This window comes from Antechinus flavipes, chromosome 2 (genome assembly GCF_016432865.1).
Source record: "Antechinus flavipes isolate AdamAnt ecotype Samford, QLD, Australia chromosome 2, AdamAnt_v2, whole genome shotgun sequence".
Classification (NCBI taxonomy): domain Eukaryota; kingdom Metazoa; phylum Chordata; class Mammalia; order Dasyuromorphia; family Dasyuridae; genus Antechinus; species Antechinus flavipes.
The window spans coordinates 338,771,561-338,786,732 of record NC_067399.1 but is presented as its reverse complement, the minus strand read 5'-3'; the positions used below and the strand labels follow the sequence as shown (position 1 = coordinate 338,786,732).

At 34.4% G+C, this 15,172-nt stretch overlaps 1 protein-coding gene across 16 annotated transcripts in view; it reads right to left on the bottom strand.

Annotated features, from left to right (window-relative positions):
- Positions 1 to 15,172, bottom strand: part of GPHN (gephyrin) — a 725,565-nt gene that overhangs the window by 414,379 nt on the left and 296,014 nt on the right. The window lies entirely within an intron of this gene.

Genomic DNA, 15,172 nt, shown 5'->3' with positions numbered 1-15,172 from the left:
CTATATAAAACATTAATAGATCCATCAGGGCCTCTACAAACTGGTAACACACTTAATCTTATTTGGTACTTAAAAGGCCTATCTGTATATTAGGTATTCAGTTATCTTGGAGAAAAAATACAAATTTTGATTGGAAAAAAGCAGAAGGTAGAGGGCTTCCAAACATATGGGATCAATTAAAATGAATATTACCTGAAAATATCATGTAATATTACATTTCCATTATCTGAAGATTTAAGGATATTTCAAATAAATATCTTGATCAGAAAATAGTATGCTGAATCTCCTTTAAGACTGAATTTTACTGCACTTAATTAAAATGAGACTCTACTTGGTTTTGGACAAACTCCAGAATGAACCAGAACTATCTTTCCCAGCATGATTGCTTAAACAGTTTTAGGAACTTTGTTTGGAAAGAATGAAAATATATTACTTGAAATCCAAATGCAAGTCTTTATTTGTACAAAAATAATTGGTTTTGAATAACTATGGCATTTTAAATTGACACTTAAATAATATCTTTGTAGTGAACATTATTGTTAAAGTGAAATGATTCCCAGTATAGCAAAACAAAACAAACAACAACAAAAAAAGAAGACATTGATAACTTTGAGGAAAAGTTATTTCAATCAAATGATGATGTTAGAAGCCAAACTGCAAAAAAAAAAAAAAAAAGAAAAGTTATAGATGCCTTTCCCAAGTAGTTTAATCAGAAAAGGAAGGAGAGTTATAAGATGATTGACAGCAGGGAAGAAAAATGAATGCTTTCTATAGAAGGTGGCATTCGAGCTTAATCTTTGAAAAACCTTTTTTTCAATTAACTCATTTCTTTACAATTATTTCTAAAAAATTTGAGTTCCAAATTTTCGCCCTCATTCCAGACTCTCTCCCACCTATTAAGAAGACAAACAAAATGCTATAAACAACAAATATGAAATTATGCAAAACTTTCCCATATCAGCCATGTTGGAAAAAAAAAGAAAAACTAAGTGAAAAAAAATTATGCTTCAATTTTCATTCAGAGTTCATAAGTTTTCTCTCTGGAGATAGATAACATTTTTTCATTCTGAGTCATATGATTCAGTTTTTCATTGTTATAATATTGCTGTTACAATATACAAATATTCTCCTCTTTCTGTTCATTTTAATTTGTATAACTTTATATGTCTTCCCATGCTTTTCTGTAACTATCCTGCTTGTCATTTCTTATAGCACAATAGTATTTCATCACAACCATATGCCAAAACTTAAACAGCTATTCCACATTTAAAAGGCATCCCCTCAGTTTTCAATTCTCTGCACAAAATAACCCTTTGGGCTCTTTTAAAAATTGTTCTCCAGAATGTTTAGACCATTTTGTAACTCCATAAACAATATAATACTTTACCCACTTTCCTTATCTCCTCTGATATTTATTATTATTTGCCTTTTCTGTCATATTAGACAATCTAATAGGTATGAGATGGTAATGCACAGTTGTTTTGATTTGCATTTTCCTAATCAATAGGTAAGAGATGATGTGGATTTATACTAGACAATGGAAAGAAAGGATTAGATGTGAGATTTGTTTTGGAGGCAGGCCTGGAAACTGAATGGGAATAAGGAAGAATGAGATTGAAGATCAAAGAAAACTCTAAGGTTAAGAAACTGGGTGCCTGAAAAAATAATGATAATATAAAGAAATACAAAGGCATGGCAAATTTGGAAATTAGATTGAGAATGATAGCATAGTGTTTTAATTTATATTTTCTGGCTAGAGACCCTGTATTCTTATTTACTTCACATAGAATGACATATTAGAAAAGTATGGCTCTATCTCTAGGAGCAGTGTCAAAACAACTTAGAGGCAGGGAGAACCTGACTCTCACTAAGAATACTCTAAATTATAGACAATATATGGGTTGATCTTAAGTCATTTTCTTCCAAATCTAGCAAGGTGGCAATGTTTAAAATACTGGAGTTAGAAAGACTTGAGTTTAAATTCAGCCTCAGATACTTACTGGCTATATGACCTTAGACAGATCATTCAACTTCTGTTTGCTATAGTTTCTTCATCTGTGAAATAGGATGAAGATAAAATAGGGATAAGAGTCCTACATCCTGTGAGAATGAAATAAAATAGTATTTGTGAAGTATGTAATAAAGTGGTTGGCATAGCACAGGCACTAGTATTATGTTAACTATTATTATTATTATTCCTTTCCACTTTCCCATATCTTTGTTTAGATTAAATTTGAGCTGCAAAGTCCAATGATGTCATTTATATGTAAGGTCAAAAAAAAGCAAAGATCTCGTCATAATCCTGGGCAAGTCACTTAACCCCAACTGCCTTAGGAAAAAAAAAAAGTAATAGAACTATCCCCAAAAATTGACTGGCTTAATTAAGAATTAAAACTTAACACACTGTTATTGCTTCTTGGTGGCTTCAATATGTAAGAAATAATGAAAAGTTAGGTTTCCACAGAATGTTGCAAACTTCAAGGTAACGTAAGATAGTAAGTATCAATGACCAATGAGTTTTCACAAGGAGAAACTAACTTGGCTACAAATTTCTCATCAGAAGTTTAGACTAGAAACTGATTTGAACTGACCAGGGTCAATGACCCAGAGAAGGTTTTTCTTTATTGCATTTGCTTAATAAGCCTCATACATTAAGCTGACATACCCCTCATTAACAGAATATGGGATGTATGATGAAGGAGGGGAACACGCTTAGAAGTAACATGTAAAGGATAATGTAATCTGAATGAAAACTGATCAATCCACTCCGTTTTCTGATGGGAGGGAACTGTGATAAACTAAAAGCATAAAACTTGTCTTGCTTCTGTATTTAACTCTGCAATAAACTTTTGTTGATACCTGAATTTCAGTGTGTCAAGCATGTTTCTAACACATGCAAAAGAGGACTTGATGGGATGAAGCTCCTCTGTTATATTACAATAAATAATATTTATTTCTATACTAATCAAATTACCAAGGAGTTACTTCTTAGACTCAGACAAAATAACAGCAAAATTCATATGGAAAACAAAAGGTGTAGAATCTCAGAGAATAAGAAATAATAGGAATAACAAATAAGAAAATAAGAAAAAGTAGGAATAAAAGGTTTAACATTACCACCTAGATGGCTTAGTGTATAGAGCGCTGGGTTTAGAGTTGAGAAGACTTGAATTTAAATCCAGCATCAGACATTTATTAATGCTGTGACCTTCAGCAAGCCACATAACCAACCTCTTTTTGTCTTAATCCTTTGAAGAAGGAAAAGAAGTAAACCACTCCAGTATTTTTGTTAAGAAAACCTCATTGATAATATAGCCATTACAGCTAGGGTGTTGTCCTGCCTCAGATGGCATGCCTATGCCTCTTATGCCAGACATAAGAGACAGGATTGAGGTAGGAACGAAGCTATATGCAGTGCTCCAGTACACAGAGAAAGCCTGCACACTAGCATAAAAGAGATCCCAGACCCATACTGAGATATTTTTAGATCCATTCTGAAATATTTTGATGGGGAAAATGACCAGTTGGCAGTTTTGTTGCTTATTATTCAGTCCTGGGTGGCAGATCTATTCTGGAGTCAATGAGAAAAGAGTCTATGCACAGGTAAGGAGGCCCTGTTCAGTATACTGAGAAAGGAATAAGTTTTAGGTTGCAGCTAACAGCTGCAACTGTGATGTAAGTTAGATCTCAGGCACAAAGTAGGATCTTCTAGAAAAAATTTAGCCCAGATAGCATAGGAAAAACAAAAGTAGTAACATCTAGACAAAAAAGAAGCCTATAGTTAAGTCAGTCCGAATCAAAAGAACTTTCCAGCTGGTAGAGAAAGTCTACATTTGTACAGATCCAGAACTAGGTCAGGAACTTTCAGAGCTCAGACAATGGGATAGTAACCACACTTTACTCTGGAGCAGGTCCCTTTGAAAGCAGAGAGCACAGCACAAAACTCAAAGAAAGCAGTAAAAGAACCAGCCCAGACCTTTACTTCAAACATGTATAGAAGATAGCCCTAACATTAAAAGAAAAGTCAGGAAATTAGGTTGGAAGAAATGGGAGATTTTTTTTTTTTAAAGGACCACACCTTGGTGAGCAATTATGGTGGCAAAGATGCTCAAGACACAAATGCAGAAGAGAATGACTCCACAACATCTATAAACATTGCCTTAAAACACACACATACACACACACACACACACACACACACACACACACACACACACACATACACACACACACACACCTCTTGACAAAAATTTAGCCAGAATTTCTGGAAGAAAAAAACCAAAATTAAAAAAAAAAAAGAATTGAAAATATTTTTTATAAATGAAAAGAAAGTGCTGAGGAAAAATCTGACAAAGAAATGAGAGCTGAGGATAAATAATTGGAAAGGGAATGAACAGCTTGGCACAAGATGTACTAAACTCACCCCAAAACAAACTCTATGAAAATTAGAATGGAGAAAACAGAAGCTAACGACTCCATAAGGTAACAAGAAATATTAAAACAAAGTCAAGAGACTGAAAAACATGGAGCAAATATAAGATATAACAAAAACAATTGACATAGAAAACAGATGAAGAAAAAAAAATTAAGAATCATTGAACTACCTGAATGCAATGACCAAAAAGAAGAGACTAGACATCCTACTTCAAGAAATCTTTTTTTTAAAGATTTTTTCTTTTATTTATTTATTTAAAAAATTTTTTAAATATTTTATTTAATAATAACTTTATATTGACAGAATCCATGCCAGGGTAATTTTTTTACAACATTATCCCTTGCACTCATTTCTGTTCCAATTTTCCTCTCCTTCCCTCCATCCCCTCCCCTAGATGGCAAGCAGTCCTATATATGTTAGATATGTTACAGTATATCCTAGATACAATATATGTTTACAGAACCGAACAGTTCTCTTGTTACACAGGGAGAATTGGATTCAGAAGGTAAAAATAACCTGGGAAGAAAAACAAAAAGGCAGATAGTTCACATTCGTTTCCCATTCAAGAAATCTTAAAAGAAAACTTCCTAGATCTCTTGCAAGCATTAGGCACAATGTTAACAGAATTGACCATTTCGTAAAACCCCCATATGCAAACTCCAAACCATTATAGCTAAAATCCAGAGCTTCTAGCTCAAAGAAAAATTATTGTAAGCAGTCAAGAAGAAAGCATTCACAATGAGAACCACAGAAATTTTAGCAATCATCACTTTAAAGGAGTAAAGAACTTGAAAAATGATATTTGAAAAAACAAAAGAAATGGGCTTACAGTCAAATAACTTACCCAACAAAATGGAGTATAATGGTACAAGGGAAAAAAGGATCTTTAAAGAAACAGAAGATTCTAAGTATTCTTCATGACAAGATCAGAGTTGCAATGAAACTCTTAAGTTGAAAAGCATAAAAAGTTAAAGATGACTAAATAATGAAAAACAGAATAAACATGGATAAACTGTTTAATTTAAATGTGGAGAAATGATATATCCCCTATTGAATCTTATCTTCATCAGAATTCACAGAAAGAATATAATTAGACAAGACCCAGGATTGGTTCTATTATGTCTCGATCTTAAGAATGGAAAGAGAGGGAAAGGAATATATGGAGTAGGAAGGGAGAGAAATGAAGATTAGAGAAAATAATCTTATATAACTAGACAGCACAAATAGATATTTATACCAACAAGGAGGGAAAGTGGTAGTGGAATGGCTGCCATTTGAACTTTAGTTCTCATTTAAACTAGGAAACAGAAGATAGATAAACATACAAAGAGTTGCATACAAAAATCTATTTCACTCAACATGACAAAGAAGGATATAGGGAATTAGAAGATAAAGAGGAGGCATTAGAACTAAAGAAAACAAATACTAAGGAAATATAAAAATGTTTATAGCTTTTTTTTTGAGGTGGCAAAAAAATGGGACTCAAGAAAGGCATCTATAAGTTTGGGATGAAAAATCTATGTTTTTGTCAAAAAGAAAATTTTGTCTTTACCCTGAATAAACAGACAAAATCCAAGATGAGAAAAAAAAATTAAGTTTATTTAAAAACACCCAGACAGAAATCTGTTGGTAGAATGGTCACAAAGGATTCGTCCCAAAGTCAAGATGGAGATTGCTCTTAAAGACATTTTTTTTTTTTTTTTTGGAATATGAGCAAGACAGTACTGATAAATATTTGTTAGCTCCTCTCCTACTGAAGCATATTAGGGAAATGAAATTGAAGTTATGGGGGATGGACTGCCACCTGTTGCCTAGCAGGTAAGAAGACAAAGGGAATAAGATCAAAGGATATGGGTAGATCAGCTGTCTCCTTTCTCCATAGACTGATTAATGAATCTTGGCTGATTAAAACAAAATATTTTATGAAAAGAAAAAACAATGAAGATTATGGAGAACAAAAAAGCTAACATTCTATTCACAGCAGATAGACTTTGTACTACTAGGACATACATATATAAGAGGCTTGAAGAAATCAGAGTATCAAATAGTTTTAGTTTTTCTTTGTCACAATTGAAGGCTATGTTAGAAAGGTTTAGGATTTGAAGTAATAACATTTTACAAGCTATCTCTTTGAAATTTACAACTATCTTGGGAAGTAGATATATAATTATGTCACTTTACAGATAAGGAAACTGAAACAAACGCAAGTAAAGTGATTTCCCCAAAGTCAAGCAGCTGTGGAATGTGTAAAGCCAGATATGAATGGGCTTTAACCTTATAAAAATCATGGTCTCTTAATTGAACGACTTATTTGTTGCTAGGTTAGGTAAAGTAAGTTGCTTAATTGTTTTGACTTCTGATTAGCTTTAGCAACTGCTGTGCTAGACTAGGTAGAACTTTGCTTTTGCTAGATAGAGTCAGGCAGATCATTCTTTCATCAGGCAATGACTACTGGAATGAGCTGGGCAGGCTACTCTGCCCATGAGTACCTACTAGCAAACTGTGATAGACAGATTGGTGTGCTGCTAACAACAGGCTGGGTAGGCCACTCAAAAGTAGAGGCCCTTTTCAGGAGATAGCAAGGTACTCTTGCTGTACCCTGTGTACTTGATCTTACATAAGAACTCGCAGTCTTTTCTGACCTTCAACTGTCTTGGCTAGATGGGACTATACTATCTTCAGCTGGAGTGCTGGGAGTGAAGTTTGGGAGTGGATTGCTGCAGTGTTTTTTCCATTAGGTCAATGACTCTTAGTTTAGGATTGACAAAAATCTCTTCTATTGACTTCCTCAAGAGTCCTAGCTCCAAGGTTATTTGTCATCTCTAAGCAGGAGGTAGAAAAGATATATGTAGCTTGTCTAAATTTTGGCAATCTTTTTAGTTTTAAGGGTCCTTTCTCGCATTAAAACACTCCACCTTTCTTTTTAGGGCAATGAGTTCAAATTAAGCAATTTAGGTTTCCTATCTCCTTTTAGAGGTAAGTGGCTGAGAATGAATGAAGTCTGAAATTTTGAGGCAAATTCATTGTTTGAATGACTTTTTTATATACAATTGAACTATTCAAGCCCATTTGGAAGGCCTACTTTGTATTTGAGAGCTTTTCCTTTACTTTACATTTCCATCGTTTATTTATTCTTAAAATAAAAATAAAATACAAAATAAGAAATAAAAAGAGAGAATATGAGAATAACTAAATCTTTATTCTATACCACTGACTTTTAAAAAAAGAAAAAAAATAATACTAATTGATGAGATGGGGGGTAGCAATTCCTAGTCAAAATACAAGGTGCAAGGTGTAAGACAAATGTGAATAATTCACAATAGTGCTCTCTTTGCCAAAAGGGAATTTATGAATAGAGGTTACAAACACAATGAAGGAATAAAATAGACATAGTAAATATGAAATAGATTTGGGAAAGCATATAGTTAGCAAAGAAAAGGATTTTAATAATTAACAAGGGAAAAGACAAGTTTCCTAGTAGAACTCACAATTGACAAGGAGAAAGCGAATATGTCATGAAGTGAGAGTATATTATTGACTGTAGGCCAAATCCATAAAGGTAGTGCCTTAAAAAGAGTTAGTTAGCTAAAACAGGGAGAAAGACACCATGAAGCATGGAGGAGAAACACACCATGAAGCAGAACACCATGGCAGGCTTAATCTCAAAAGAAATTCAGCAAAACTGGTGTAAGCCATCAGCAGATTTATAGGGGGAATTTATCATTAGGGTTTTGACATTACGCCTCAACTTTCTGATTAAATATGGTAAGGTGGAATTTCCTAAGACTTCTACAGGAGCTATTATGAAAGGTTGAGCTATTCCCATCAGTGCCCTTCCTTGCTAACCTGAAGGAATATATTACAATATCTGATATAATACTGATATTATAATATCAGTAATTAAGGTTTCCTCTCATACCTCATCTAGCTACCCAGGACTTCATCACTAATAACTTAAAACTGAACTAAAACTTGTAGAATATACTATACAATATATTAAACCCATAATTTCCAAGTGTTCTATTTTTCTGCTCTTCCTTCTGAAAAGTACTTTTTTTGTATACTTTTAAAAAATGTTTCTATGAACATCCTTTTTTATTTTCTTCCATTTAAAAAAAAATCACCATTATTATTTCTTTCCCCCAATACTATTTTCATCTTTTTTTTCCCCTTTGGACATTTATTGCTTTATATTTTGAACACTTTTGTGTTCTGCCATGTATATGACAATGCTTTTAATTTTCTTTTCCTATGTTGCATTTAAGTTTAAAACAAATAATTTTTTTGAATTTTTCTATCTTTTGATGAATGATTATTTTTTAATTAAATCTTTTTTTAATTACAGCTTTTTATATACAAAACATATGCATGGGTAATTTCTCAACATTTACTCTTGCAAAAACTTCTGTTTCAACTTTTCTCCTCCTTCCCTCTCCCCACTCCCTTAAATGGCATGTAGTCCCATACATGTTAAATATGTTAAATACAATATATGTATACATATTTATACAATTATCTTGTTGCACAAGAAAGATCGGATTTAGAAAGAAGGTAAAAATAACCTGAGGAGAAAAAAACAAAAGTGTAATGAAACAATAACAGAAGGAGTGGAAATGTTATGTTGTGGTGCATACTCATTTCCCAGTGTTCTTTCTCTGGGTGTAGCTGGTTCTATTCATTATAGATCATTTGGAACTGATCTGGATCCTTTCATTGCTGAAGAGAACCATGTCCATCAGAATTGATCATCATGTAGTGTAATGTTCTTATTGGTTTTCTGGAAGTCTTGGAGCAGTCTTCCTTTCAGTAGAGAAATCACCACAAGAATAGCCAGGTATTAAAGTCCAAAGTCCAAATTCTTTATTGCCTCCTTTCCTGGGCCCTGGCTAGCTTTCTTGAAGGCCTTTCAGACTGGCCTTGGTTTCAGTAGGGAAAGTGCAGGAGGTCAGCCACCATGGTGCTGTGAGATGAAGTGAATGACTCTGGCTCCAAGTCTGAGTCCCAGCTTATATGCTCTACATTGAGTATAAGCCAATCATTATACAAATAGGAAACCATTATTGGTTGTAAGATTAAATCAATCAAAATGAATTTAGAGAACCATTAAGCACCACGCTAAACTATATAACTGTTGTCTTTATCAATTCCACTGATTTAACATCTTGTAAGAATCCTTGTTTTAAGTACAAGAGTTCTCCTGGTTCTGCTCATTTCACTTAGCATCAGTCCATGTAAGTCTCTCCAAACCTCTCTGTATTCATTCTGCTGGTCATTTCTTATAGAACAATAATATTCTATAATATTCATATGCCAAATTTTTTCAGCCATTCTCCAATTGGTGGGCATCCCTTCATTTTTCACTACAAAAAGGGCTGCCACAAACATTTTTGCACATACAGGTCCCTTTCCCTTCTTTAATATCTCTTTGGGATATAACCCCAGTAGTAACACTGCTGGATCAAAGGGTAAGCACAGTTTGATAACTTTTTGAGTATAGTTCCAAATTGTTCTCCAGAATGGTTGGATGTAAAGTCTGGGCTAGTTTCCTGGAGGCCTCAAGAACAGCCGGAGTCAGGATGAGTAAAAGTCTTTGGTCTTTAGGGGGAGAAGAGAAAGAGATGGACAAACTGGCACAGGCTTGCTACCAATCTTTCTCCTCTTCGTCCTGCTGAAAAGTGAGTCTGGCTCATCTCACACCACCGTCTAATCCTTCCTATGATTATCAGTATACACCAAACATCGAGCCAGCATGGAACAGTGAGAAGAGCCATTTTCCCATACATATGCTAATAGAATCATTGTCCAACAGGTAATTAGCCTTAAGTACTCGGTTGTCTGATTCAAGCACACCTTTTAAGAGTTTCAGCCCTTTACAATTGGATCTGTTCACAACTCCAACAATGCATCAGTTTTTTTCCCCCCACATCCCCTCCAATATTGATCATTATCTTTTCCTGTCATCTTGGCCAATCTGTCAGGTGTGTAGTGGTGTCTCAGAGTTGCCTTAATTTGCATTTCTCTGATCAACAATGATTTGGATTATTTCTAATAACTTTTTAGTAGAATTTGTGGGGTTCTCTAAGTATATCATCAGCAAAGAGTGGTAATTTGTTTTCCTCATTACCTACTCTAATTCCTTTAATCTCTTTCTCAACTCTTATTGCCAAAACTAGCATTTCTAATACAATATTGAATAGTAATGGTGATAGTGGGGAACCTTGTTTCACTCCTGATCTTACTGGGAATGGTTGCAGTTTGTCTCCATTACATATGACGCTTACTGTTGGTTTTAAATAGATGCTACTGATTATTTTAAGGGAAAGTCCATTTATTCCTATACTCTCAAGTGTTTTTAATAAGAATGGATGTTGGATATTGGATCAAATGCTTTTTCTGCATCTATTGAGATGATCATATGGTTTTTGTTAAATTGGTTATTAATATGGCCAATTATACTGATAGTTTTCCAATATTGAACCAGCCCTGCATTCCTAGTATAAATCCTACTTGATCATGATGTATTATCCTGGGGATGATTTTCTGTAGTCTTTTTTGCTAATATCTTACTTAAGATTTTAGCATCAATATTCATTGGGGAGATTGGTCTGTAATTTTCTTTCTCTGTTTTCAACCTACTTGGTTTAGGTATCAGTACCATGTCTGTGTCATAAAAGGAATTTGGTAGGACTCCTTCAATCCCTAGTTTTTCAAATAGTTTATATAGCACTGGGGCTAATTGTTCTTTAAATGTTTGGCAGAATTCACATGTAAATCCATCTGGTCCTGGGGATTTTTTCTTAGGGAGTTGATTAATATCTTGTTCTATTTCTTTTTCTGAAATGGGATTATCTAAGCAATTTACTTCCTCCTCGGTTAATCTGGGAAGTCTATATTTTTCGAGGTAGTCATCCATTTAAATTTATCAAATGTATTAGCATAAAGTTGGGTAAAATAACTCCTTATTATTGCTCTAATTTCCTCTTCATTGGTGGAAAGTTCACCCTTTTCATTTTTAAGACTAACAATTTGATTTTCCTCTTTCCTTTTTCTAATCAGATTTACCAAAGGCTCATCTATTTTATTGATTTTTTCATAAAACCAATTCTTAGTTTTATTTATTAATTCATTAGTTTTTTTTTTTTTATTTTCAACATTATTAATTTCTCCTTTTAATTGTAGAAGTTTAAGTTTAGTTTTTGATTGGGAGTTTTTAATTTGATCTTTTTTTAGCTTTTTAAGTTGCAAGCCCAATTCATTGATCTTCTCTTTTTCTATTGTATTCAAGTAAGCCTCTAAGGATATAAAATTTCCCCTTATTACTACTTTGGCTGCATCCCACAAATTTTGGTATGATGTCTCATCATTGTCATTATCTTGAGTGAAATTATTAACTGTGTCTATAATTTGTTGTTTCACCCAATCATTCTTTAAGATGAGATTATTTAGTTTCCAATTACTTTTTGGTCTATTTACCCCTAACTTTTTGTTGAATGTAGTTTTTATTGCATCGTGATCTGAAAAGAAAGCATTTACTATTTCTGCCTTCCTCCATTTAATTGAGGTCTTTATGTCCTAATATATGGTCAATTTTTATATAGGTTCTATGAACTTCTGAGAAGAAAGTATATTCCTTTCTGTCTCCATTCAGTTTTCTTCAAAGATTTGTCATACCTAATTTTTCTTATATTCTAACTCTTTAATTTCTTTCTCATTTGTTTTGTGGTTTGATTTATCTAATTCTGAGAGTTGAGATCTCCCACTATTACAGTTTTGCTGTCTATTTCTTCTTGCAGCTCTCTTAACTTCTCCTTTAGGAAGTTAGATGGTATACCACTTGGTGCATATATGTTTAGTATTGATATTACTTCATTATTTATGCAAACCTTTAGCAAGATATAGTGTCCTTCCTTATTTCTTTTAATTAGATCAATTTTTGCTTTTGCTTGATCTGAGATAAAGATGGCTACCCCTGCTTTTTTCACTTCACCTGAAGCATAATAAATTCTGCTCCAGCTTTTTACCTTTATTCTGTATATATCTCCCTGCTTTAAATGTGTTTCCTGTAAACAACATATTGTAGGGTTCTGACTTTTGTTCCAGTCTGCTATCCACCTCCACTTAATGGGAGACTTCATCCCATTCACATTTACAGTTAAAATTACTAATTCTGTATTTCCTGCCATCTCATCGCCAGATTATGCTTTTCTTTTTCTTGCCCCCCAATCTTTTTTCCCAGTTTTAAACTTATGTACCCCACTTGTATCACGCTGCTCACCTCTTTAGGATCCCTCTCTCCCCCCTTTGAATCTCTTCTCCTTTCTTGTATCCTTCCTTTATTACTCTTTTCCTTTTCCTTTTTCATCTCCTCCTTTTTAATGAGGTGAGAGAAGATTTTCTGTAAAACAAGTATGTCAATTATTTTCTCTTTGAGTCAAGTCTAATGAGAGTAAGATTCACACAATGTTCTTCTTTCTCTCTAAATTCCCTTGGATATGATAGGTTTTCTTTGCCTCTTTGTGGGATGTAGTTTCCCTCTTTTTATCCCCCCCTTTTTCCCTTTTCTGACACTATACCCTTTCCATTTCTACTTCCCTTTTTTGTTATATCAGTAAAATCAGATTATACATGTAGTCTTTTTGTATATCCACAACAGAAATACAGTTCTCAAGAGTTCCTTTTACCTTTTTCTGCTTCTCTAGAGTCCTATGATTGGAAATCATTTTTTTGTTTAGTTCTGGTTTTTTTCTTAGATACAAATGGAATTCACCTGTTTCATTAAATGTCCATCTTCTTTCCTAGAAGAAAATGCTCATCTTAGCTGGGTAGTTTATTCTTGGCTGTATTCCAAGTTCTTTTGCCTTTCAGAATATCAGATTGCAGGCCCTTCGAAGCTTTAATGTGGAAGCAGCCAAATCTTGGGTGATCCTTATTGTGGCACCTCGGTATTTGAATTGTTTTTTTTTTTTTTTTCTGGCTGCTTATAATATTTTTTTCCTTAATCTGATAGTTCTGAAATTTAACCACAATATTCCTTGGAGTTTTTATTTTAGGGTCTTTCTCAGAAGGTTTTCGATGAATTCTTTCAATGCCTATTGAAATCTGGACAGTTCTCTTTAATGATTTTCTGTAAAATAGTATCTAGGCTCTTTTTTTCATCATAATTTTCAAAAGTCCAATAATCCTCAGATTAGCTCTCCTAGATCTATTTTCCAGGTCTCTCATTTTTCCACGTGGATATTTGTTGCTTTTCTCTAATTTTTCATTTTTTAGATCTTGCTTGACTGATTCTTGATGTCTCAATGAATCACTGATTTCTATTTGTTCAGTTCTGATTTTTAATGAGTTATTTTCTTCATTAGCTTTTTAAACTTCTTTTTGTATATGTCCAATTGAGCTTTTAAATGAGTTGTTTTGCTCTATGGAATTTTTTCCCATTTCACTCATTTTTTTTAGTGAATTATTTTCTTTTTCCAATTTGCAAATCCTACTTTCTTGCAAATTCTTTATCGTTTCCAATTCATAAATCCTACTTTCTTGGGAATTCTTTATCTTTTCCAATTCACAAATTCTAATTTCCTGGGATTTTTTTACCTTTTCCAATTCACAAATTTTGTTTCCCTGCACTTCCTGGGAACTTTTTGCCTTTTCCAATTCATAGTTCAGGAAGTTGTTTCTTTCTTGCATAGCTTCTCTTTCCTTTCCCCATTTTTCTTCTAACTCTCTTTTGAGACTTTTAATGGTCTCTTCTAGAAAGGGTTATGTGAAGGGGGCCAGGTAACATTCCCCTTTGGGGTACTGTCTGGAGACTGCTATTAGTCTCTGCTCTTTTTCTATATAGAAGCTATCGATCGTCCTTTTGATTTTTTAACTCATTTTTTTAAAGCCTTTAGGGTCTACCTTTAGGGCAAGGAGATTACCAGCTTCCTCTGCAAAGCAGGGAAAGGTATAAACAGGCTGCAAAGAGCAGGGAGATACGGGAGTGCTCTGCGAACCCCCCAGACCCTCCCCCCAACCTAAAGTGATTCAGCACAGGGTGAGCTATGGAAGTACCCAGTGGAGAACCCCTCTGTGTAGCTTAGCAACTGTCCTAAGGCTAGAGACTAAGCGGTGAAAGTTTCACTATCCAAGGCCAAAGCCCACCATGGGGCTGTGAATATTAGCAGCTGACCAGAGAATAGCCCCGCACAGACTGGAAGTGTCTCTGCCCCAGAAGCAAGTCGCACTTTGAAAGTTCTATTGCCCCAGGCCGAGCCCCAAACTGTGCAGATTGGAGGCTGCCCCAGGCTGTGCCCCCCTGTCGTGGAGATTCGTAACTGCCCCAAGAAAAAGCCCTGTACTGTGGGGCTGCACAGTTGTGCTGTGCAGAGTCACTTCCAGTTTTGGGTGGGTATAGCCAGATCCTGTTAGGTTCTGGCATTTTTTAGAGTGGCTTTGATTTCTCTGCTCATCTACTGTTTTGTAAGCAGGGCGGAGCAATCAGTCTATGCCTGTGTGGTCTCTGTAATTTTTCTAACCACAGAGACCACTTCCACCTGGTCTGCACAATATGCTAGCCTCTAGTTCTCTCCCTGCTTGTGCTGCTCTTCTCTGGCCCCTCAGGACAAACCTCTTCTGATGAAATTCCAGATTATCTTCAGCTGGTAAGTTGTTGTACTTCTAATCTTTGTGTGCTTTACCAGTCAAGCACTATTTTTGAAGCTGAATTTAATCGTAAGGGTATGAGAGAGCTTAGAAACA